The 25773-nt window shown below is 42.6% G+C and overlaps 1 protein-coding gene and 1 long non-coding RNA gene across 3 annotated transcripts in view; one reads left to right on the forward strand and one right to left on the reverse strand.

The window, feature by feature from the left end:
* scn4aa (sodium channel, voltage-gated, type IV, alpha, a) overlaps positions 1-9799 on the reverse strand; it is a 159670-nt gene extending 149871 nt beyond the window's left edge. The window contains exon 1 of the mRNA XM_069904854.1: positions 9454-9799. The gene's annotated coding sequence lies outside the window, so the exon portion shown is untranslated. The remainder of the gene's footprint in view (positions 1-9453) is intronic.
* The window catches only part of LOC138746565 (uncharacterized), a 35346-nt gene that overhangs the window by 7822 nt on the left and 1751 nt on the right, over positions 1-25773 (forward strand). For both annotated transcript variants that reach the window (XR_011347032.1, XR_011347033.1), the window contains exons 2-3: positions 9427-9641; positions 24265-24460. This is a non-coding gene — a long non-coding RNA (uncharacterized lncRNA). The remainder of the gene's footprint in view (positions 1-9426; positions 9642-24264; positions 24461-25773) is intronic.

Below are 25773 nucleotides of genomic sequence, written 5' to 3' on the forward strand. Positions count from 1 at the left end.
TTTTAAAGTAATTGTCTTTTCATTTTTGCAGTTAATATTTATATTCCCTCCCTGTAAACACTTGCTCTCCAAATGGATTTTCCCCAAATGGCCATTGGTCATTCTTTATTAGCATGACTCCTGTTTTCTGCATCTCCCATGTTGGTCAGAATTGGATGCATCACTGAATGAGAGACAAGGCAGCTTCTTTGTTTGCTCTCCATAGACTCCCGTTTCACTATTTTAACCAGCTGTGTGTTTTATGCTTTGCGCTGCAGTAAACACATGATATTTGGTCTCAACTTTGTGAATGTCTGATCAACTAACGTTCCCTGTTCTATTTCTCTCTCCTATTTGCTTTGTATACCCTGTCTACTTGTAAGTCCCTAAATCTCACTTTGGTCCAATTGTGCCACTAATCCATCAGCTGGTACAAACGCTTATTTTCCCCCCTCTGTTCATGGTGCTTTATTGACTTCATCCTTCAATTTGAGATACTGACTTAACTTCTATGACCCCCCCGCCCCGTTCCACTTTACTTCTCTAACTTCTCCCCGACGCATGACCACTGAGTACTCAGTTTCTTTCATTTATTGCTTTTCGTCCCTTGCCATTCTTTTCAGCCGTTAACTCACAATCATGGTTTTAGTTACCGTGGCCACAAATTCAGCATTGTCCTCCGAAGCTTTTGTTCCTCTCTCCTTCTTGAGAAGCTTCTCAAAATCTGTGCTTCCACCCAAACTTTTAGGCACGGATCCTAAATTTTTTTTGGCTCAATTCCTCCCTTGGCTTCAAAATGTTTAAGTGAAGCAACTTGCAATATTTTTTACTATGCTTCAAAAAAATCAAAATTACAGTAAAACCTCATTAGAACACGATAGTTGGGGTCCAAGATTTCATACCGCATTACAGCCGAGTCGCGGAACAGATGCATGTAGGTCGTGATTCAGGAAGCAGGAAAACAGAATACTGTGACTCAAACCCTATAATGAGACCTTTAAAACCTTTAAACTCCACATATTAACATTCTTTGGCTTGGCTTTGCGGACAAAGATTTATGGAGGGGTATGCAGGCTCGTTGGTGACTGACGGGACAGGTAGGCACGGTTGCAGCGGTTGCAAGGGAAAATTGGTGGGTTGGGGTTGGGTGTTGGGTTTTTCCTCCTTTGTCTTTTGTCAGTGAGGTGGGCTCTGCGGTCTTCTTCAAAGGAGGTTGCTGCCTGCCGAACTGTGAGGCGCCAAGATGCATGGTTGGAGGCGAGATCAGCCCACTGGCGGGGGTCAATGTGGCAGGCACCAAGAGATTTCTTTAAGCAGTCCTTGTACCTCTTCTTTAGTGCTCCTCTGTCTCGGTGGCCAGTAGAGAGCTCGCCATAGAACACGATCTTGGGAAGGCAATGGTCCTCCATTCTGGAGAGGTGACCCACCCAGCACAGTTGGGTCTTCAGCAGCATGGATTTGATGCTTGCGGACTCTGCCAGCTCGAGTACTAGAGCGCCTCGGATGCCCCCCCAAGTTCCTCAACATGGTTATCCAACTGCACGAAAACCAACAAAGTCGGGTCAGATACAGCAATGAGCTCTCCAAAACCACCTCCATTGATAACAGCGTGAAGCAAGGCTGCGTCCTCGCACCAACCCTCTTTACTATCTTCAAGCCATGAAAGACATATCAACATCCACCTCTTGTAAATGAGTCATACGAGACCATTTTTGAGTTTGTGCCTGTTCGCCACTGTTGGCCTGGCATCCTAAAATCAATGTTTGGGGTCCACAGATTCCACTGATTAACGAATCATGTTCTAACGAGGTTTCACTGTATTATGAAAAAAAGTTCTTACATTTAGACATAGATTCATTCTCTAATCTGTTCCTAACAGATTAGACACAACATTAGAGCCTTTTATTAAATCTCACTAAGGTAAATCTATGACATTAATGTAAAAACAGCAATGAGGTGCAGTGGATGGAGGAATAGAGATTATTTGATTAGTGAGAATCAAAGTTACATAGTGAATAGAAGATACAAAACATTAAAGCACAGAGTATTTTTTTGTCTCATCCTGTCAGTTCACCGATATTGATGAGCTATTTCTGGTGATCATTGAAAGGTGAATGTGGGCAATGTGAGGAACACCTGTTCTACCTTAAATCGCACTGTAGGATGCTTTATCCACAGCTGACAGAGTGCATAATATTCCAGTGGACAGATACCTGTCTCAGTTGATGTCTTGAGGAACTGGTAGGTTTTCAGAACCTACCACGTATGAAGTTCCTCAATTCAAATTCAGGATAAGCTGGATAAACAGTAATGATTTTTGTGGATACTGTACAATGCAAACTTCAGAAAGACAGCTACTACTGCAATGGCAAACTCCCCATACAAAACCACATGGCAAAGATTCTGAAAAAAGTGTAGAGAAACAGGTGCCCCACTGCCTTCCAAACAAATCTACTGTTTGGAAGGCAGTGCATCCAAGCAGAGAACAAATAACTCACTGATGACCCACAGTAAAACCCTGTCGCTTTCCCGAAGGACAGCAGACAACTCTCAACGGAATCTACAAGGGCTGCGGTTGATGTGGGCCACTTGAGAGACAAATATCAAGTGCCCAATGACTCAATGTTCAACTGTAGCCTCAAAACATAGAACGTATCAAGTCAGGCGAAATCTCCACCCATGATGAAGTCAGCAAATCTTAATGCTGACTTCATCATATCACAACTCATTTGATTAAAAAGCAGAATAGAACTGTTCTATATAAAATATTGATAACAAATTTGCCTAGGGCTTTCTTACTTTACAGAAATAAATAGCTTTTAGTGCGAGGAGAATTTGAACCCAGTCCCACCGCCTGATGTTCATTCATAATGCAGTCTAAATTGACTGAATACAAAATAGCAGGTATTCCATATGAATTAGATAGGGAAATAAGTCATTCAACCCATCAAGACTACATTGTCACTTCAGAAGATCATAGCTGCTCTGACTGTAACTAGAACTCCTCATCCACGTCTCCCCTGGGTAATCTTTCACCCCCTTGCTTATCTAAAATCTATCCACGCCTGCCTTAAAACAATTCAAAGACTCTCCTTCCACTACTCTTTAAAGATGAGAGCTCCAAAGACACACAGTCCTCTGAGGGAAAATAAAATCAGCTCACAGCTCCATTTGAAATGGCGGACTCCTTATTTTTAAAGATGGCTCCTCAGTCCACATTTTTCCACAAAAGGGAACATCATCTTCATACCTACTTTGCTGAGATCCCTGAACATGTCAAATGTTTCACTCTCTACGTCTGAGTGGAAACAATCCCAGTCTGTCAAACCTTTCCTCATTAGATAACCTGCTCATTCCAAATGCTAATTTGAAATCTCTGAACTGCTTCTAACATCATTACATAGTTTCCCTGGCAATAAACAATAATGTTCTGTTAGCTCTCCTGATTACCTGCTGTACCTGTATACCAGCCTTTCGCAAATCACAGATCACACCACATTTCAGTGTTCTATTATAATTCAAATATAGAATTTAAAATTTAAATTTTTCATTGTTAACATTTAAACATACAGCACAGTAACAGGCGCTTTTGGTCCATGTGCCTGTGTAACCAAATTACACCCTATTGACCTAGAGCCCCAATACTTTTTGAAGGGCGGGAGGAAACCAGAACACCTGGAGGAAACACACACATACACAGGGAGAATGTACAAACACTTTTCGACAGCGCCTGATTCCAACCCGGGTCGCTGTTACTGTAATAGCTGACCATGCCTCTCCAATGTAGAACAGAGGAGAGAATTGCACAGGAACAAGCTCTTCGGCCCTCGTGTCCATGCTGAATATGCTTCCTTCTGTTCAATAATGAAACTCATGAGATCTGCAAACATTATTATTTCCTTTCAAATAACGTCTGATCACCTCAGTCACTGCTACATGCCAACATCGGGCCTACATTCATACATCATCCACTTGATTTTTGCACGTATTTTCATAAAATCAGGGTCTGTCAGTTTAATATCAGTTTTGTAGTGCAGTTCCCGACAGCACTGCATTTATTTTCTGATTCATAGATTAAGTCTTTTATCTATCACTTGCCTCAAAGTAGGTACTCGCAGGAAATTTTTATTTGGGAACTGTTGAACTTTCTGAGATTGCACTTACAATGCAGTGGTTTAACTTTGACTCGATGCAAGGAAATCTGGAATTGTAGTATTACCTGGTACCCGAGCCAAAGACTTGATACCCTCTGCTTAGTGTTCTCACTTTGGAGGTGAGTTTTATCCCCGACTCCACACTCGTACAATAATCTTAAACTTGCAAAAGAAATGGAACTTTACAGATATATTAGTTACTCTAAATGTAGCTGAAACACTATGAGATTAAAAATATTTTTAGCCTCCATTGATTTTGAAAATTTCATTTTTCAAATATTCATTCGACGCCAGTTTTGGTTTCATGCATGTCTAGGAAGTTTAATGCTCTTCCCTTCAATGTATCAAATTCTGACATCAGTTTTGAGACAGCATTACCTTCCCCAAGATTTAATTTGACATGTTGTCTTCTGACTAACTGCAGGCAAGAGCCTTCTCTCGATTTCAAATTACTCCAACAGTCAGAATATTTGTGCCTTGAAGATGTATGAAAAACATCTCCAAAAATGCTCTTCACATACTTGAGGATACATTTCTAGTGAAATGAAGTACGACAGTCATACTATACATTGAGGTTATAAGCATTACACTCTCACCTCTATTTGAATACCAAGTCAGTCCTCAATTTTCCCTGCAGTTGTAGTTCTAAGACCAGTTGGCACTGACCAACTCAAGTTATTTATACAGGATAGAGATTCAGACGAGACAATCAGATACAAATTTGGCTTGGTCTCGTGGGGATGAAGGAGTACAATGACCGAAAGGTTAATTTACAGTTGGGCCTGGCGTTGAGAACTTTGTAATTTACACATGCAGAAACAATGTGATTAAATAAGTAATCCTCGAACATCAATTAAAATAAAATTATTTCACACTTTGCCAGTAGAAAGTAAAACATGCTGAAACAAAATGCGTAAAATCTTCGCAGGAGAAGGCAATTCACATCTAAGATTTGCACTGACCTTGGCTAAGGTGGAAAGTTTTAAAATCGATATATAGAGTAATTCCTGCAAATCTGTTCATTTGACATTAATCATAAAATGACAGTTGATATATATATATGAAATAAGGTGGGATTGAACCCTCAGTAGTCACTTGTTAATAATTCATTATTCCCATTGAAGATGGTAAACAATACAATCTGCTGATGCTGGGGTTGAGCACTGGACACAAGTGCTGGAGAAACTTAATAGGGCAAAACACACCGAAATGTTGGAGGAAGTCAGCTGGTCTTTCAGCATCGACAGGAGACAAAGATATATTGCCGACGATCCTGGCCTGAGCCCTTCTTCAATGAAGAAGAAAAAAAACCAGGAAATCTCAGAATACAGAGAGTGTTGGCTGGGGGAGGAGTCCAAACCAACAAAAGGCATTAATTGGATGTGATGAGGTAGTGGACACAGCCCCCGGATATCACAGGCAAAACCCTCCCCACTACTGAGCACATCTACAGGGAACGCTGCTGTCGGAGGGCAGCAGCAATCATCAAAGATCCAGACCACCCAGCACCTGCTTGGTTCTCATTGCTGCCATCAGGAAAGAGGTGTAGATGCCACAAGACTCGTACCACCAGGTTCAGGAACAGCTGCTACCCCTCCACCATCAGACTCCTCAACAGCAAACTCAGAGACTCATTTAAGGACTCTTATTTTTGCACTTTATTGACTTTATTTCATTCTCTCTGTATTGCACAGTTTGTTTGCATTCGTTATCTGTTTACAGTCCTTTTTATTTGTTTACATGTTTATTTCTTGCACTACCAATTAGTGGTAACTCTGCTGTGCTGAAAGAAATAAGAATCTCAGGGTTGTATGTGATGTCGTGTATTTACTCTGACAATAAATGTGAAATCTGATAAGGAGGTAAGAATTGAGGAGAGACAGGGAAAAGGGAGGAGGGGAGAGACAGGGCTGGGGGGAGGCGACGACTGCACAGCATCCATAGGAAGGAAAAGGCAGCCAACATTTCGAGCCTGAGCTCTTCACCTGGAGTGTTGAAAATCAGGAAGAAGCTTGAATACGAAGGTGGGGGAGGGTGTGCAGAAGGGGAAGGGGAGGAGCACAGACTAACAGGCAAGGTGTCAAGGCTAACAAGGTGAAAAAGAGCTCAGGCCTGAAATGTGAACCGCCTGTACTTCTTTTGGACAGCGAGCAACCTGTTGAGTTTCTCCAGCACTTTTGTGCACTGCCTCCCACTGAAGGTACACTTTTTAATGAGCTGATGCAAAGTGCTTCACTCCTATAACTTTGATCTACATAATCATTTTCTAATCAAGGCAGCAAAACGTTGGGCCTATGTATCTGTGACATACACAACCATTTTGAATTAACAAAACCATGTGCTAAAAGGGTTTATTTACTCCAATAGATCTCCTTTCAACTTTGTAAATACATTTCTCATTGCTTTTACGGTTTTTAAAAAGCGCTTCCACACCTTCTCCGTCCAATATTTAGAATTCATATCAAGGAAGTATATTAGGATTATGTGCACAAGTTCATTACCACAGAGCTTATTGTGAGTTGTAAATCACAAAGCATCTTGGAACTTCAAGCCAACAGCAACACTCCATGACTTCATCCATGTTTGGGATTTTTTTGCATCAGGTAAACATATTACAAATCATGTGCATTTTCTGTAAAAGAAAACCTTTCATAACCATGGTTTAAATATGAATTTCAGTTTGATCAAATATTTCACTTTAAATAGATTGCTACCCTTACTTGTTTTTTTTAAAAATTGTGGAGTATTGTTTTAAAAAAAAGTGAAAAGCTTGATTTTGAGTGAGTTCAAGGAGCCGGACTCTTAGACTTGGGAAGAGATCTGAAAAGTTGACTGTTTAGTAAAGTGTTGGGATTATGCCAATTAAGTTTTCTGTTTCGCAGAAAGGTGCGACATAAGCAAATATATTCACTAGTTTGTTGAGAGAAATGTGGTTTCTAATCCAGCCAATTCTGCTGCAAATGTTTTCTTTGTACAGTGTAGTTAATGGAAAACATTTTAGATGGATGGGATTAATTTGCACTTGGCAAAGCAGGAGTTGATCAGGGATATTCTTTTGGTGGTAGATCCTGGTAGGTTAACCAGATTGATCTTTCTGAAGACGCAATAAAATATGCTGATAAGGGCAGGGCATTTGTTTTAATATACAGTACATGGACTTCGATAAAATTCAACATTGAAGACATAGACTTGATCGAGGGTAGTGTTGCAAGGTTGCTTGACTTATTGGAAGTCAGTGTGTATCACATGATTCAGAGTTAGTCATTATATTAATCAGAAAGTAATTTGGACAGAGCAAGATCAGGTGGAATCCGATGGATTTTGGGAGGTTCTCAAAGCATATGATGTACATCATGAAGTGTAGGAGCACAAGGGAGTATTAGTCTAGTTTATTTATAAAGCATATTTAAAACAACTCATGTGGTCCAAAATGCTGTGCAGATCATAAATTACATCTCAACTTTAAAGTGCAGTATAAAATGAGTACCTGAGGTTCAGAATTGTACATACCACATGGTAACAATCAACAATCACCTCAAAATACTTGCAGTTAAAAATTCAACTTCAACCTGGATTTAAAAGAGTTAAAGGGGCTGATTTGATAAAGGGAGGAATGTTGTTCCACAGTTTGGAGGCTGCAATAGCAAAGGTGCGATCTCCTGAGTTTACGATTTGAGCGCGGAACAACCAAGCACCCTAAATTGGCCAATCTGAGGGGTTTTAAAGGAGTAGGGTATTAGGAGATTGGTGATGCAAGAGGGGGTTAGTCCATTAACAAAAAGGGATTTTGGTGTACAAGTCTAGAGACTCTTAAATGCAGTGGCCAGCACCTGTAGACGGGAATGATGAAGGCGGCCAAGGTTTTTCGTATCCATTAGCCAAGCCATGAAATCGAAGAGGACGGAAGTCTTGATGCCACTCGATAGAACATTGATTAGCACACCTTGAGTAATGTGTACCATTCTGTTCGCCACACTTTAAGAGGGATGTGATGGCACCAAAATATTGCATGGGATGGAACATTTAAGTTATAAGGAAAGGCTGGGTTTATTTTTCTTTTAGCAGAGGAATCTGCGGAGAGATCGGATTGAGCTATAGGCGTTTATGAGAGTTGTAGATAGACTGGATAGTGAGAAGTTTATTTTTAGAGAGAGCTAGAGTGCACGTGTTGAATGTGAGAGGATTGAAGGGGATCTGAGATTTGTTTTCACACTCTACCCGAGTAGGTGCTCTTACAACATTTGTAATCCATCTAGGGGCACTTGAAATCCCAAGGAAAAAAGTGGTGGAAAATGGAGAGTGGGTTCCTAATGGTCAGTATATGAACGATGATTGAAAGGCCTGCTTCTGTGCTAATTCTGTGCCTCTTCTATGAACAGTTGAATGAAAACAGTGTTCTGTTCCCGGGGTGGATTGTTCCCTTACAATACCAGTGATGTTCAGCATGAAAGGTTAAAGTATAAAAGGTTGTAATTTGATCAATCACAGATTAGAACCATTATTTAGCCATCCCGAGATCCACCAGTGGCTTCCTTTGACAAACACAAGCCGGGTAAAGTCAACGCCAATCATTCTCCATGGACACAATCCCCCTCAATATCAAGTATCCTGTCAATATCAGACTCGTAAGATGCACATCCCTCCAGCGAGCTCCAGAACTCGAAACTTCCAAGTGGAGATCACTCGCCAGTAACATTTTTTTTTAATGCCATCAAACGATAACGTTTTACCCAGGGTTACAACATGCTAAGATAACCTGCCGCCCCCAGACAAGCTGCATTGAGCCCCCCCCCACCCCCCTGACAGGACAAATTCGAATCCATTTAAGACTCAACTCGTAACCTGATCGCACTTAGATTTCAAACCGAGTGCTAAAGTCTGGGCAAGTGCATCTACGAGCCCAGGCAGTATTGGTGTCCCCCAATACGAGACCTCAACGCTCTTCCAGTAATTTGTAAAAACAAATCACTGCAACTCCACTACAATCAGAGCCCGAAATAAAACAACAGCCTCGAAATTTGAACGACTTCTCGACACAACGTCAAAGCTTCTCCAGGGGAGAGAAAGACAAAACTCCAGCGAAATAAGCCTTGAAAGTTTGGGTGGTTTATTGGGAAGTAGCCCGTGCCCGCAGAAATCCAGCCGCCCTTCAACCACTTCACTTCGCAACTCCACGCGGTTGAGTTTAAGCCGAGAGACTCGCTCATCCAAGTCTCAGAAGTAGTTTGCGGGTCCAAATCGACCCCTTTCTCTTGCCAATCAAGCTCAGATGTTGGATTTAACTTCTTTGCAGGATTATTAGAGCTTAACCTCATTTTACCTTTTAAAAACTCAACGCAAGTGGATTCCAACAACGTTCAACAGATTTCCAAGAGTGTGAAGTGGAGCGGAGGGTCCACAATCTCCCTGGGTTGTGGAAGGAGCGGTTACACTGGAGAATCCCACATCTCCCGATCAGCTGCTGGTGACGTCCGTGGTTCGGGCTGAAACCCGATCAGTTGATTGCAGGTAAGATCATTACATTTCACGCCTGCCTCAGGGACACGTCGGGAAAAAGTTTTAGTGGAGGGAAGGAGGGGGGCTATCGCGAGGAACCCACCATCCGCGCTGATCTGCACAGCCACGCAGTCTTTGCTTCAAGAGTTGACAACGTGAAATCAAGTCCCCAGCTGACATTAGCCCAGGAGTCTGCGCAGGGATAGCATTTCCCAGTAAATTCCTATCAGCTGCCATCCTTAGGAGGGGAGGGAGAGAGAGAGAGAGAGAGAGAGAGGGGAAGGAGGGAGGGAGGAGGGGGGGAGGAGGAGGGAGGGAGGGAGGGGGGGGAGGGAGGGAGGGGGGGAGGGAGGGAGGGGGGGGAGGGAGGGAGGGGGGGGAGGGAGGGAGGGGGGGGAGGGAGGGAGGGGGGGGAGGGAGGGAGGGGGGAGGAGGGAGGGAGGGGGAGGGAGGGAGGGGGAGGGAGGGAGGAGGAGGAGGGAGGGAGGAGGAGGAGGAGGGAGGGAGGGGGGAGGAGGGAGGGAGGAGGAGGGAGGGAGGAGGAGGGAGGGAGGGAGGGAGGGAGGGAGGGGGGGGGAGGAGGGAGGGAGGGGGGGAGGAGGGAGGGGGGGAGGAGGGAGGGAGGGGACCTATGACCCTTTACTCTATAAAAGGACATTGTGAGACCTGCTGATTTTCCCCATCATTACTTCAATCACTGTGTCTGCGTGTTTTACGCCTTGCATTAATGAACATTGAGCCTTTATAACCATCACCTGTTCAACCTTTAGATTCTCCCCCTCCCCAACATCTTCCAATAATCATCCCAACGACCGTTTGGACTTTCCACTCAAAGCCACACAAACGTTCACCTGAGCTCAATTGTCCGCCTCCGACCCGAGATGGACAGGGCTCCCGTTCACTTTCCCCCTTCCCCTTGTTGTCTGCCGCAGATCCCCAAAACAATATCTCCTGTGATCACCCACTATTATCCCGGGTGCCGGACAGAGCCAGTGAGTGCTCACTTCACTACCGATGTCCTGCAGCGAACTCCTTCTGCCCCAGAACCAGCGTGGCTCAGTCTGGTCATCAGTACCAGTCATAGTCAGGGCCATGTTGGTTAAGCGGGGAGTCCCCAGAGCTTGGGGAGGTGAAGGAGCCACGCCAAGTGCAACCAGCCTGAATGGAGAAGTCTTTAGATAATGCAGGGATGCTTTGGACTTCTGTAAACTGACGATATGCAACTTGGCATATGATTTTCAAGCATTTTATGCTCCTTCCCTCAGTTTAAAAAAAAACGTACTCGCGTCTAAAAGGGAGGAGTGGGTGGGAACAACATTGCCTCTGTGGAACTTCAGTAACATATTGAATTAAAACAATGACCAATGGCTCTGATCCAAATGGTCTAAGGGCTTCTGTCAGCTCTCTGGAGGTTTAGTGAACTATCATTTTTAGTATGCTTTCTATTTCCCCCCCCAGCCCCCCATGATGGTCAAAGCACATGGATAACAGTCGAGAGACCTAATAACGTAGACTGGGTTATGGGCTTGTATAGAATGGAGGGAATAAAGAGAAAACACTGGAAACTTTCTGACACCTGGTTTGCCATGCATATGATGTGGTACAGGCTTGAATTTATGCTACCTTGTTAGACTCCCAATAGAGTTTCATTAGATCCTGGAGCAGGCTAATTAAGTGACTGGATTATGTCACCTTAATGACTGTAGCTTTGTAGTCTGGCACCAGTAGAACTCCCTTTGCGATTTGACTGAATCCAAGTGTCATGGAGTATGTGAATAGGTATTCCAATGTCTGAGGTAAAAGTAGCCCTTGGAAAACTCAACTTGCATTTAATGGATACCTGTGATACCATATCCAGACATGAGAGCTAGACAAATACCCCTCGTTGTTGCACAGTATTAAACACAATATCAAGCTCTGCTTTTGTCCATACTGCCTATTTATGAACTAAATGGAACTCTCTTGTATTTTCACCTGATGTGAATTTTCAGTTGGTGTTATTTTCTCAAAAGATGGGGGATGTCAATAAGTGAGACCTCTGCATGCCCGAGTTGTGTGTCAAAACATCACTGCTTTCTTTTTAATCACCTGGTTTCTCAAAATGTTGAATCGTAGAAGTTCTTGGATTTATGCAATCCCTCTGGGTTTCACCTTAAGAGATCATGAAGTCAAATTTGTCATCTGATTGTACAAATAGGAAGAACTGTTCTCCGGTCCTCAGTGCAAAGCATGCAGACACAACCCCACATAGTGCACATACATACACACAAACAATACATACAAATAGATAAATATTGTTTTGCAACTAGGAGAGTCTCGGATGGTCAGTGTGAGCAGTTCCTTTGGTCGTTCAGGATTCTCACTGCCTGCAGGAAGAAGCTGTTCCTCAGCCTGGTGGTGTTGGCTCTGATACTTTCTTCGCTGATGAGAGCAACTGAAAGTTGCTATGTGAAAGGGGTCCTCCATGATTTTGTGCACCCTCTTCAGATAATGATCCCGGTAAATCACATCGATTGGGAGAGGGGTGGAGGGAGGCCCCCATGATCCTCTCTGCCACTCTTATGGTTGACCTCTGATCCATTTCTCTACAGCAACCATACCGCACGGTGCTGTAGCCGCCCAGGATGCCCATCCTATCTCTCTCCTTTCAGATAAATGTTCTGTTGATGTTATTTTAAATGATCTTGCATGTAGTTTTTATTGAAAAGGAATAGAAGCCACAATAGGTGTCACCTGGTCACATACATTGGTGGTAATATTGGGAACTCTTTCTGACTAAGAGCAGGAAAAGGATTATGGGCCAGTTCTGGGTGATATTTATTAACAATTAGAAATATTTAAATTTGAAAATTTTATATGTTAGGCAAAAGTTAATGGGAGTAAATGAATACCTAAAATAAGCATATTCACAGGCTATGTCCCCCTCCCTCAAATGAGTTATTGTGCCCCCCCCCACCCGTTCTGATGCTGCTGCTACCATTCTCCCTGATCTGACATTGCTGCCGCCACCATCCCCTGCCTGGTCCGACGCTGCCAAAAAAAATCAGTGCCCCCCCCCCCCCCACAGTTACCCTGATGCCCCTTGATTAGATGCCAACTCTGATATTTGTCAGCATAAAGAAACATCAACAAAAGGTAGGTGCTAAAAAGAAATTTTAAAATAAAGTCAAAGTTCAAACACTTGTCTTGTCAGGGTTAAAGAAATTGCAATTCTATTGTGAGATAATGTCAGGCATAATTTTCTCATGAGACCCTCTAATTGCTTCAGCTACCAGCCTGCTGTCATTGTTTTCCTCGGCAATGTTAATAAACGAGTCCTAAAAGCTTCGGAACTTTCAATATAAAGTGCATGACATTAGTCGTCAAACCATTTCACTGTGTTATATTCACTAGCTTGCCAAAGATTCTCAATGCATCCAGGTCACAAAGGCATCTCGAATCATTCCAAATGACTATGGAGCTTATTCAGCATTTTGTTCTTAAAGATTTCCTTTCGACTCACTCAACCCACATTGATTCATCTCAAATTAACTACTTCCATTGCTTTTGACAGATGATCAAAGCAATGTTTTCAATAGTTTCTCTTTACACATACAGCATGGTAACAGGCCCTGTCAGCCCACGAGCCAAAGCTGCCCAACTGACCTACATCTGCAGAATGTTTTTGGAGGGTGGGAGGAAGCCCACGCAGATGCAGGGAGAACGTACAATCTCCTTATAGACCGCTCAGGTTTGAACGAAGTTGCTGGCGCTGTAAGAGTGTTGCACTAACCGCTATGCACATTTCTTGTGCCCAGATCAGAAATGAAACTAATTGTGAAAGGCTCAAATGTAACAAATTTATTGAAGGAATTTTAATTTTTACAAAAATTAAATTTATTAGATACACTTTAAGCTCTCAGCTATGGTTCAAGTGACCTGAGTGGCAGATAAAAATCAGAATGCCAAAATCATCGGCAACTATTTTGGAACAGAACAGGAATAAAAATTGGAAAAAGTTCATCTTGACTTGTGCCATTTATCTATTTCATTAAACACAAATATCTGCAGACTTACCGAATCAATATATTAATTAAAAAGGACTTCCTGCCAACATCTATTTAAATGATAAACCCATCTCATCCTATTTCCAAAAATACAACTGAAAAGGATAGTTGAGTCTATGTCTGTTGATAACATACTAGTACAAAAACCACAACTGTATAGATAATATTCCAAATGAATAAATACAGCTGTTTAAGAGATGCCAAGCAGAACTTCATTCGAAGTTCATAATTGGTTGGGGAATGTACGGTGTCCTAATTAGAGACACTAATGGCACACAAATGGATCATGATGTCAGCGCCTCTACTGCTTCAGGAATTTGTGGAGGTTTGTTATGACACCAGAAACCCTGGCAAATTTCTACAGGCGTGTGATTGGCTTTATAATGCTGGAGAGTCCAGCCCAGGTATCAATGGGGCCATATTTAGGTGTGCACTAACCTGTGGGTAGGGCTTGACTGGCAGGTGAGGTGACTTCTGACTAGTTTCCCAAAGGAGAGGCCACGTGATCCTCCACAATCCACATCGCCACCAGGTTCCAGACGGAGCAGTCCACAATCCATGCGACAATTGTTCCACCACCTCTGCAGTTTTTGGAGGAACTTGGGAATGGCGCAATGTACGTAGTGCATGGTCCCTGTAGAGACAATAGAGGTATAATCTCCTTTTTATTGAGCAAACAGGAAATTCAGGCCCACTGCAGGTGGCAGCATCGTAAGTATGGAGAAGTGAAAGTAAACAAATACATACATCTTCTAAAGTAGCCTGAAGAGCTGAATGAGATCTCAGTTAACCCCACTAACTCAAAAGAGATCACCCCAGGGTTGTTGATCTAAAGCCATTTCCAATCAATAAAGCAACGACTTATCAGTCGTTGTCTCTGCAATCTCAGGCAGTCCTCTAATTCTCAAACCATCTGTTCCCTTAATTAATGATTAATTGTTCACCATTGAATCACCTGCCAAAACCCTGGATTCAGGAATCCCCTCCCTAAACCTCTCTACCTCTTTTTCTTTGTTGGAGACAGTCTGTTAATCCTACCAAGAATTGAGTTACTAATTTTAACAACTGCTCTTGTGGCTCAATCAGTATGAACATTTAAAGGAATTCAGGATGAACTTGCAATATTTAAGTCATAATGTGAATGGAAGGTACTATTGTTGTTGGTGATAAGCCAGAAGAAATTGACTGAAGGAAACGATAATATTCCTCATCATCAGCCATTAGCAATAGGCCTCAAAGTTACTTTCCATCTGTATGGTTTCCAGATGAACAGATATAGCCACAGAAGTGATCTCCTATTGTACTGGTGGGCAAACATGTGCACAAAATAGATGAAAGGGATATATATAAAACTGAAAAATTACAAAATACAGGAGAGAGCGCAGCAGTAAATGAACATTATTTATTTAAGAAAATACTTGTCTAATGTAGTTTGCACTTTTTTAGTTTTCTTTATTTCATCATGTATATCTTTATAACATTGAATAGCTTCTTGCAATTCATAGTGGGTAACCTAATGTTCACACCTTAGGGTTAGGGTTAAGTCTGGGATTTGGGTTAGGGTTAGGTCTGAGATTTGGGATAGGGTTAGGGCTATGGTGGGGGTTCTAGTTAGGGTGAGGAGTGGGGTTCAGGATAGGGTTAGGTGTGGGGTTAGTGTTAGCGGCCCACAGCAGCAGGGAGAAGGCGGCAGACCACTGGGACAGATCAGGGCTGCGGGAGAGAGCAGGCAGCGGACCTCCGGGACGGCGGGCTGCGGGAGAGAGCAGGCAGCACTAAAAAAAATTACGAATAAACTAAGAAAATTACAGTACACAATACACTTTGACCTGAGTTGGTCCCAGAATCCCCGCAGGGCAGTTTAGACTGCAGGCATTCTGGGAAAATGACTCTGGGTCTGGGAGGAGAAAAAAAATGCCCGAATGGGAATATCACCCTCAGATAAGCATCTCCGCCTCTTCAAAACTGGTCTCTGACTTTCTGAGTTATTTTATGCTGATGTCAGTTTTTGCCTGATTATACTTTAATGGAGTTTGTTCATAATATTTACTTCGCAAAGGGTGTGACAGAAATGCAAATCATTATTGGGGACACACGAGGGACTGCATGCAGGTGCCGGACGGCTGAGAAACGTCCAAAATGCAGGAGGAATTTAGCAAGAATTTAGCAATATTTAGCAATATCAAGAATTTACTCCTTTTTGGGAATCAAGGTCTCTAAACAGAACCATCTGCTTTGAGATTAAATAGACATAATAATGGATAGATTTAACCTGGTCTATCCAAAATGACTGAAGTATTCCTAGTCCATGACTTTTCTTAGCACTCTTCCAGCTTCCTCTCTTTTCAACCTCTTCATTTGCATCACCGTCCGGTATGGAGAAGCCAATGCACAGGACAGGGAAAAAAAAACTTCAAGTAACTTGGCTTGCGACATCACGGGCACCGGTCTTCACTCCATCAAGGACATCTACAAGAGGCAGTATCTAAAGAAAGCAGCTTCTATCCTCAAGGACCCCCAACCCCGTCTCGGTAAAAGGTCCAGCAGTCTGAAGACAAACACTCAGCAGCAGGCAGACAGCTTCTTCCCCTCTGCCATCAGATTCCTGAATGGGCAATGAACCACAGACACTACCTCGCTCCCTCCTATTTTATCGCGATATTTATTTACTTTGAAATGCAATTTATGGCAATATTTGCCCCGTAATGCTGCCACAAAACAAAGAATTTTGTGACATGCTCGCAACAATAAATTCTGATTCCGAATACTCTTTAAGACGTGAGGTCAAAACAGTGACACACGCTAAGCGAAAGGAACTGGCCTTATTTCCATTTAGAAATGCAGAAGATTATTGAGCAGGAAAGCTGAGTTACGTTGCTCAAGGTGAAAGGAATTAGGGATAAGTAAGGATGTGCTTCCCCACCGACCGTGCCAAAAGCCACTCTCTCACCGTCCTTTGCTGGGGGCAGATGAAACTAAGAACAGATCTTCATCTGTCACTTGATAAGAGGCAGAAAAAGCAAAGGTGAAGCTGAGAGCTCAAGAACCAAACACTCTGTCGTTGTTCTTCTCCCAAGAATAGAAATTGTAAGCGTAATTAATGAACACTCCAAAATAAAATATGACAATGTTGCCATAAAAGACAGCACAATGTTAAAATCTGACAAGAATATAGTTATTTTAAAATAAATTCTAAAAGGAAAATACAAATTTATTCACCAAATTACATTCCACAATTTCTTACATTTTACTTCCATTGCATTGAAAGAACTTCAAGGCGTTGGGAAGTTGTCAGATCCATGACTCGAGACAGTGACAGGGACAAATACAACGAGCAAGTAGGTATTAAATTTTTTTAGGTCGGTTAATTTCAATTTATTATTTCATTTCCTTCAAAGCTAATACTTAAATCATGGAAGAAGTGTGCGTTATTTGTATATTTCTCTGCTTTTCCAGGTCATAAAAAGTGAATAATGATCTGGTGCAGATTTTGGATTGACATCACACAAAAGCCATGGCAGAATGTAAGCTTCAGAGTTTAGTATTTGGCAACATGATTGACTTTACATGATCGCTTCTCATACTTCGAACGAGGAGGAGGCGTTTAGTTTTCCAGCAGCCTTTGAGTGCAAATATTGCCATAAATTACATTTTGGCAATAATGCAAGAAAATGCTGTGGAAAAAAGTGAGGCAGTGTCTGTGGTTCATCTTCCATTTGGGAACCTGATGGGAGAGGGGAAGAAGTTATCCATGTGCCGCTGAATGTTCATCTTGAGGCTTCTGGACCACCTTTCTGATGGTAGCAGAGTAAAGAGGGTGGTGGGAGTCCTTGAGGATAGAGACTGCTTTCTGGAGACACTGACTCTTGTAGCTGTCCTTGATGCTTGTGATGTCGCAGGTTGAGTTAACAACCCTCATACAATCCCTCCAAGAATTGACTATTATTTAACTATATTTATTTATTTTTATATACATACTGCTTGTAAATATGTGGGCTATGTTTTAACACCAAGGACTGAAGAATACCATTTCATCCAGTTGTACTTTACAATTATATAATAATAATAAACTCGAACTTGAAAGTGTGTGGTGTTGTAGTTTGGAAGGACAAACCAAGGTAGGACATACACTGTAAACTGTAGGGCACTGAGGAATGTGGTAGAACAGGGGGATCAGGGAATATAATTCACTGAATGTGGCATCACGGGTAGACAGGTCCATAAAGAGAGATTTTGGCACGTTGACCTTCATAAATCAAAGTATTGAGTATAGGAGTTGGGATGTTATGATAAAGTTATATAAGACATTGATGAGGCCAGATTTGGAAAATTATGTGCAGTTTTAGTCACTGAACTACAGGAAAAATATCAATAAAATTTAAAAGTGAAGATTTAATAGGATATTGCCGGGATTTGAGGAACTGAATTTCAGGGAAAGGTTAAACAGGTTAGGGCTTTATTCCCTGGAGTGTAGAAGAATGAGGGGAGATTTTATAGAGGTTTACCGTTGCCATACCCACACTCCTGTTCGGATCCGAATCATGGGCCCTCTACCGGCATCACCTACGGCTCCTAGGACGCTTCCACCAGCGTTGTCTCCGCTCCATCCTCAACATTCATTGGAGCGACTTCATCCCTAACATTGAAGTACTCGAGATGGCAGAGGCCGACAGCATCGAATCCACGCTGTTGAAGATCCAACTGCGCTAGGTAGGTCACGTCTCCAGAATGGAGGACCATCGCCTCCCCAAGATCGTGTTATATGGCGAGCTCTCCACTGGCCATCGTGTCAGAGGTGCACCAAAGAAGAGGTACAAGGACTGCCTAAAGAAATCTCTTGGTGCCTGCCACATTGACCACCGCCAGTGGGCTGATATCGCCTCAAACCGTGCATCTTGGCACCTCACAGTTCGGCGGGCAGCAACCTCCTTTGAAGAAGACCGCAGAGCCCACCTCACTGACAAAAGACAAAGGAGGAAAAACCCAACACCCAACTCCAACCAACCAATTTTCCCCTGCAACCGCTGCAACCGTGTCTGCCTGTCCCGCATCGGACTTGTCAGCCACAAACGAGCCTGCAGCTGATGTGGACATTTACCCCTCCATAAATCTTCGTCCACGAAGCCAAGCCAAAGAGATGGGTATAGACAGAGTAAATGCAAGTAGACTTTTTCCACTGAGGTTAGGTGAGGTACAAACCAGATGATATGGGTTAAGATTGAGAGAAGTTTAGGGGGAACATTAGGAGGAATTTCTTAACACAGAGATTGGTGGGTGTTTGGAACGAGCTTCTGGCTGAAGGGGTGAATGCAGGCTCAATTTTAAGATTGAAGAAAGATTTGGACAGGTATATGGATGGGAGGGATATATGGAATGGATACACATCAGTGGGACTAATATTTCAACACAGACCAGACTATCTTCTGTGCTGTAACAGTCTATGGTTATCAATTGTTAACTTTGCTATCAACATATTGTGTGGTTTGCACTTGGAATACAGCCAGAGTTAGGAATGAGCTGGAACTTGTATATTTGTGCCATTGACTGTAACTTGTCTGGTGAAGAGTTTGTTCAAAGTAAAATCCCATTCATACTGAAGGAGACAAATGCCTCCTTTTGCTGATTTTATTAAAGCATGAGAATAATCACCATGATACCAATAAAATGTCAAACTATTTCTTTTACATGTATCCCTGTGTTGCTTCTCTCTTCCATTAGTCAACCATAACAACATAATTATGAAATGCGGACAACCCAGCGTCTCCCATGCTTCCTCAATAGGCACATTGTTTGCTATTTCTAAATGAACCATTGTGGATATTACTTTGCCATAGACAAATCTGGACAGGAATTCCATACATCCACTGGTGCATATGCTGTAGTAGTGGGAAGGATAGTCCAGCCAATCTCAGCCATTTATAATTTCAGTCTGTGGCCCCCTCAAATACCCCGTGTGTCCCCTCTTTCCCCTACCCCTGCAAGGGGTGCTGATGGCCCTTGTTGAGAATGGGGGATCAATGACTTATTTTGGTTCCTTCTTCCTTGAACAGAGGGCCTTGTACAATATTTGTGCAAGAAATAGGAGCTTGAATTTCAACAATCAATATGCACAGTTCATCCAATCTCACTCTTAAGTGAACATGATGCCCTTGAAATAAATACACAATTCTAGAGAAACTCAGCAGGTCAAATAGTGTAATGTTACACAGCAAAGATAGCAAAGGGAGAGTTGGTGGCATATAGACCGTGTTGGGAATGGCTGGTTGTGGGAAAGAAATTAGATTGCTTTGCATCCCCTCCATTCAACTACTCCACTTCCAGGCCCTGCCTAGGTCATTCATGTGCACATGGAAACCTATTGATGGCCAAAATAGGATAATCGTTCCAGTAGGCTGTTTCCGCATCCCCATTCATGAGGAGGATATTCTTATTTGAAAGACAAAGCATTTTTTTTAAACAATTGCAATTCCCTTTTAAACAATGGGACCCAACCTTCCTCCCAATGTCCACTGAGGACTTTATAGAGTCCTCAAGCAGCTTCATTTAGTTTCGGTGACTCTAAGAGAACCCTTTTATTTCTTTTACTGGAAACAGGAACTGGAGCACAATCCAATTCTTCTGAAATGCTCAAGCGCAAATATTGTCAGCTTTTATTTCTTTGTTGCCATTTTCAGATGCTGAGCTCACCTCCACACAGGGGGAAAAAAAACAGCATGGCCATGTGTTAAGCGCTTGATGGTTCAGTTGCAATGAGATATGGTTATCTTTCCAGATAGCGAGAACATTCATTAAAATTTGGTGTGGGCTGGCAGGGGCTCTTAACTCGAACAGAGAGTCTCCACATGAATCGCAGTCTGAAGAGGGAGAGACATTCAAGTACTTAAGCAATGCAGTGATAACTGAAGGAGACCCTAAGAGGTTGTCCAGCTTCAAAAGGCTGCAGAGCCTCTGCCCAAGTGTGATGAGTCCTGGGGAAATCAAAACATCATTAACAAAACTGGGACACAGATGGCCTGGAACACAATTATAACATCTTTTTATGGCTCTGTGCCTGTATCGAGCTTCCAACAAATTCAACTTGGACTTTTAAAATGTCTTTAACTCAGCAATTCCCTAAGTAGCTCACAATGAGGTTGTGTATAAAGCAATCCAGATAAAAGACTAGTCTCCGAGTCATTGAGTGAACATTAGGAGAGGTGTCAAAAGACTTTGGTCAAAGAATCTTTCCAAAGATGGTGACTTAACTGGAAAGTTCAAGAAAGAGCTCCAGAGAATGGAAAAGTTCCAAGGAGTATGTATAGACCAAGCAGAGGAGAGAGCTAGGGGAACTTCTGGCTTGCAGAGGTTGCAGAGCGAGAGAGGTCTTTCCTGAAGAAAGGCTCAGGCCCGAAACTTCGGCAATATATCGTTGTCTCCTATAGACATTGAAAAGTTCCTCAAGCATTTTGGTGAGCTTACTACAATCACTGCGTCTGCAGCCACCAGTTTCTTCCCTGCGGCCGTCAAACTGCTGAATGAATGCCACGGTTAGCGCCACTGGTCAGGATCTGGATTCGAATCCCACGTCGTCAGTAAGGAGTTTGTACGCTCTCCCGGAATCTGCATGGGTTTTCCCCAGGGGCTCAGGTTTCCTCCCATCCTCCAAAACATACCGGGGGTTGTAGGTCAATTGGGTGCGATTGGCGGCATGGGCTCATGGGCTGAAAGGGCATGTTACTGTGCTGTATGTCTAATTTTTTTTTAAAAACTGCTTGTGCAGACAATACAAGTGAATACAAAGTCTTTCTTTCTTCTGAGTCTTCAAATTAGCTGTTGCATTTGTAATATTAATCCAAGGAATGTTGCTGCGCATGTGAGCCCACTCACTTATTTGTTGTTCTTCCCTGCACAAAATTGATGGCTTCTCCTGCAGTGTCAATTATCGCAAGTCTTGCCATCAGTGAGAAATTCTCATCGGTCCTGCATTATCCCATCCAGGAACGTATCAGTTAGATCTAACAAGGAGGTTATAGTTGCGCAGTGGACAAGCTGGAAAGGGAAGCGTTCCTATAAAGAAAGAAATAAAGCCATGGCTGAGGTAACCTTATGACTGCCAAATGCATGTGAATAAACCTAGCTTTGACTCCTCTGATAGGGCGGCACGGTAAATGTAGTGGTAAATGTAGTGGTTAGCGTCAGCGACTTGGGTTCGAATCTAGCGCCGACTGTAAGGAGTTTCTACGTTCTCTCCATATCTATGTGAATTTGCTTTGGGCGATCCGGTTTCCTCCCGCCCTTCAAAAATGTGCGGGGATTGTAGGCCAATTGGGTGCATTTGGGTGGCACAGGAAGGGACTGTTACCATGCTGTATGTCTAAATTAAATTAAATAGTATCACCCCCGTCATTTTTTGCTGCTACCTTCACGCAGAAGGTACAGGAGCCTGAAGTCCACCACCTCTAGCCTCAAGAACAGTGGTTCAAGTTTTCCTGTGGTGTCTATTCATTTGAAGGGACTAGCTATCAGGGTCTTGAACCTCCCCTTACTATCCTAGTCATAAACTATCCCAGCAACACAAAAAGGCATGCCTTTCTGCACTTTTGAAACCCCACCTTTTATTCCCCTTATACTAGTGCAATTATGAATATTTATTATCAGTCCTTCGTATTTATTATCGGCCCTTCGTATTTATTATCGGCCCTTCGTATTTATTATCGGCCCTTCGTATTTATTATCGGCCCTTCGTATTTATTATCGGCCCTTCGTATTTATTATCGGCCCTTCGTATTTATTATCGGCCCTTCGTATTTATTATCGGCCCTTCGTATTTATTATCGGTCCTTCGTATTTATTATCAGTCCTTCGTATTTATTATCCCGCTCTGTAACATGGTTCAATGATTGGAGATTGTTTTTTTTTTGCAAGGTACTTGATTAGCTGCAGCAAGTAAACATTTTGGTGCATAAAGTGTATGACAATAAACTTATTGTCATTATTAAAAAGCCATAAAGAGAGATGGCAGGTGCAAAGGCCGTATTTGTTGTTCACATTTCCTCCTTTCACCCTGGCAGCAGGACTGTGTGAGCTAAAGAATCCACAACTTGGGTTGTGCATTAAGTCAAAGAAGGGGAAGATTAGATAAGTGAAACACGAAAGCCTGCAGACTCTGTAGCCCCTTTTTCACATTGGCTAACCGGCAAATTGGTGAACGAACCGGTTCAAAATAGCGTTTTTGCCGTTCACACTGGACCAGTGTTAACCGATTCTCTGCGCCCTTTCAACACCCACCACCCGGCATCCCAGAGCAAAGGGGAGCCTATTCTCCAGCGGTGACGTCCTGCATACCCCTGTCCCTTTCACATTGGGTATGCCGATTGAAAACAATACACCCTCCCTAGGCGGTTCATCCCTGGGGCGATCTGACACCTGTGTGCCGGTTCGCGAACATTTACACTGGCAGTTAATTACTGGGTTAAAGTAAAAACACACTGATAAGCCCCCTCTATCTGGAGGGAACCTTGTGCCTTCCAATGATCAATCAATGGACACGGTAAACAATTTGGCAGCGGAAGACAATCGATTGCTATCACAGCAACAAGGTAAAAGGAAGGAGCTATAAACAGTGGCAGTCGAATGTCAACAAACAGTGGTAATGCAATACTGCAGGCTAATATCACATCTGCAAGGGAAAAGTGAAGCAAATTCTGCTTTTTATTAGTTTTATGCACATCATACAAGAGGAAAATAAAATTAAGTTAGGGTATGGAAAAATTATAAAAACTTTGGAGTATGACATTTTGTACCATTGATAATGAGTTAAGGTGGTTTAACTTGAAGAAATTCAAGATTCCCCCACTCTTTCTTAGCCTGGTGTCTATTCATTTACCTTTCATTCACCTTTCACAGGACCCTGGCTGTTATCTGGGGCAGTAACAATTGTTCAAAGTTCATATTTCAGATTTATTGTCAGAGTAGATCCCTGAGATTCTTTTTTCCTGTGGGTGAGGCAGAATTGGTAGTGCAAAAAACTGTACTGAAAAATATACCACATGTAAACAAATAAAGAAATGTGAATAAATTGAAAAAAAATCAATGAAGTGCAAAAGTCAGACCCTCAAATGATTGAGTTTATTGTTGAGGAGTCTGATGGTGGAGGGGAAGCAGCTGGTCCTGAACCTGATAGCACCGATACCTCTTTTCCTGATGGTAGAGTGTGCTGGGTGACGATTCATGATTGAAGGATCCTTGATGATCGCTGCTGCTCTCCAATGGTAGCATACCCCGAAGATGTTCTTGATAATGGGGAGGGTTTTGCCTGTGATGTCCTGGGCTGTGTCCACTACCTTTTGCAGGGCTTTACGCTCAGGGGTATTAGTGAACCTGTATTGCAGCCAGTCAGCACACTTTCCACCACACCTCTGTAGAAATTTGCCAGGGTTTACTAGGTCATACCAAATCCCCACAAAGACCTGAGGAAGTAGAGGTGTGATGCACTCATGACGGTGCATTTATTGTCTGACAATAAGAAATAGCATGGTGGCAGTATTAGGCTATTCAGCCCAGCCCAGCCTGTAATATAAAGACTGATTTTTTTTTTCATAACATTACAGCTCAAGAGCATTGAAGTTATTTATAACATCGAAACAGCTGCCTTAATTGTTGTCGGCTCATTCAGTGAAGACTGGAAATCCAAACTGGGTTCCTGTGTAACCTGCTGAATCTGCAACTCCCTTTACACCTTCCTGCTGGAGATCTCAGTAAATAAACACGTTCCATACGTTCACCAAACCCCACTTTGTTTATCAGGTGCTTTCAGTCATGTAAAAATCTTTGTCGATATGACTAAAATGTATAACTAATTTACACCAATCTTGCGAGAATGAGGGAACTGATACCAGTATCAGTATCAGTATATTTCCAGAAATGTACTTCACAAAGCCAGTCTTGTTACGGAAGCTCAGTCAACATCTTTGGAATGCTTCAGGTCATTATTTAAGACTGAACTTTTCTGGTGCTAATGTGATGAATTGCAAGTTTATTCTCGTCTATTTGTGTTGGAAGACATTTGGTGCATTTAATAATATCAGAATGAAATAAGAGATGATCAACTGTTGTATATTCAATAAAAAAGAGTGAATATTGCCAAGCAAGTGACTAAGAACCCACCAAGAGCGCTGTAAATTGGAAGAGCAATTTTCCATCTGGGCACTCTCCAACCTGATGGCATTAACACCGCCTTCTCTGGTTTCTGCTTGACCACTCCACATCGTCCCCATCCCTCTTTCTTCTTTCCTCCAACTCTCCACCCCTTCCCTCTCCACTCACCGAGCCATCCCTTCATCCCCTACTTGCCGCTGTGCCCTCAAATAATAGTGTAAATTGTGTGTACTCCTCCCAATTAAACCCCTTCCACAAAACACCTCAAAAAAAGAGAAACAAAAGAACCCCCCTCACCATTAATCCAACCCCTTCCTCAAAACAAGGTTTGCTTATATATCTAAAATATTTAGGAAATTAAATACGACATTCAGAATCCAGTCAGCACGATTTGAGAGCATTCAAACACTCTAATTCTTTCTTTAGCCTTTTGGCTCTAGGGATCCCAGTTTGATCCTGGTCTCAGTGCTGTCCAGGTGGGGATTTTCTAGTTTACTCTCCAAGGACATTCTGATAAGGTATCTGGTGACTGTAAATCACCTACTAGATAAATGACCTTTATCTAGAGAGCATACAACTACTGAGCAACAGGGAGAAAGGGAACGGGGCTGATGGGATTTCTCTGCTGGAAATTGGCGCAATCGACCCCTTCAGTAAGTAAGTAATGGAACTCAAGTCAATGTCCAAATGAAAGCGAGTCAGCTCCTCTTTAAGAGTATGATCAAATTGATAAATATATCTAATGAACTTAATAACAATCATGTAGTGCCTAGAGAAAAATAGCCATCACATATATTAAAAGCATACTTGCACATATTGCTTCATAGAAAGTTGAAGTTAAGTGTGCAGATGCTGGGGTCAAGTGCAAGACACAATCTATCAGAGAACCATTAACCCACCCCCCTCCTCAGGTCGACCTCTTTCCCTATCCTCCTTTCTGCTTTCCTCCAGCTCTCCACTCC

The sequence above is a fragment of the Narcine bancroftii genome, chromosome 12 (genome assembly GCF_036971445.1).
Source record: "Narcine bancroftii isolate sNarBan1 chromosome 12, sNarBan1.hap1, whole genome shotgun sequence".
In the NCBI taxonomy this organism is placed as follows: Eukaryota; Metazoa; Chordata; class Chondrichthyes; order Torpediniformes; family Narcinidae; genus Narcine; species Narcine bancroftii.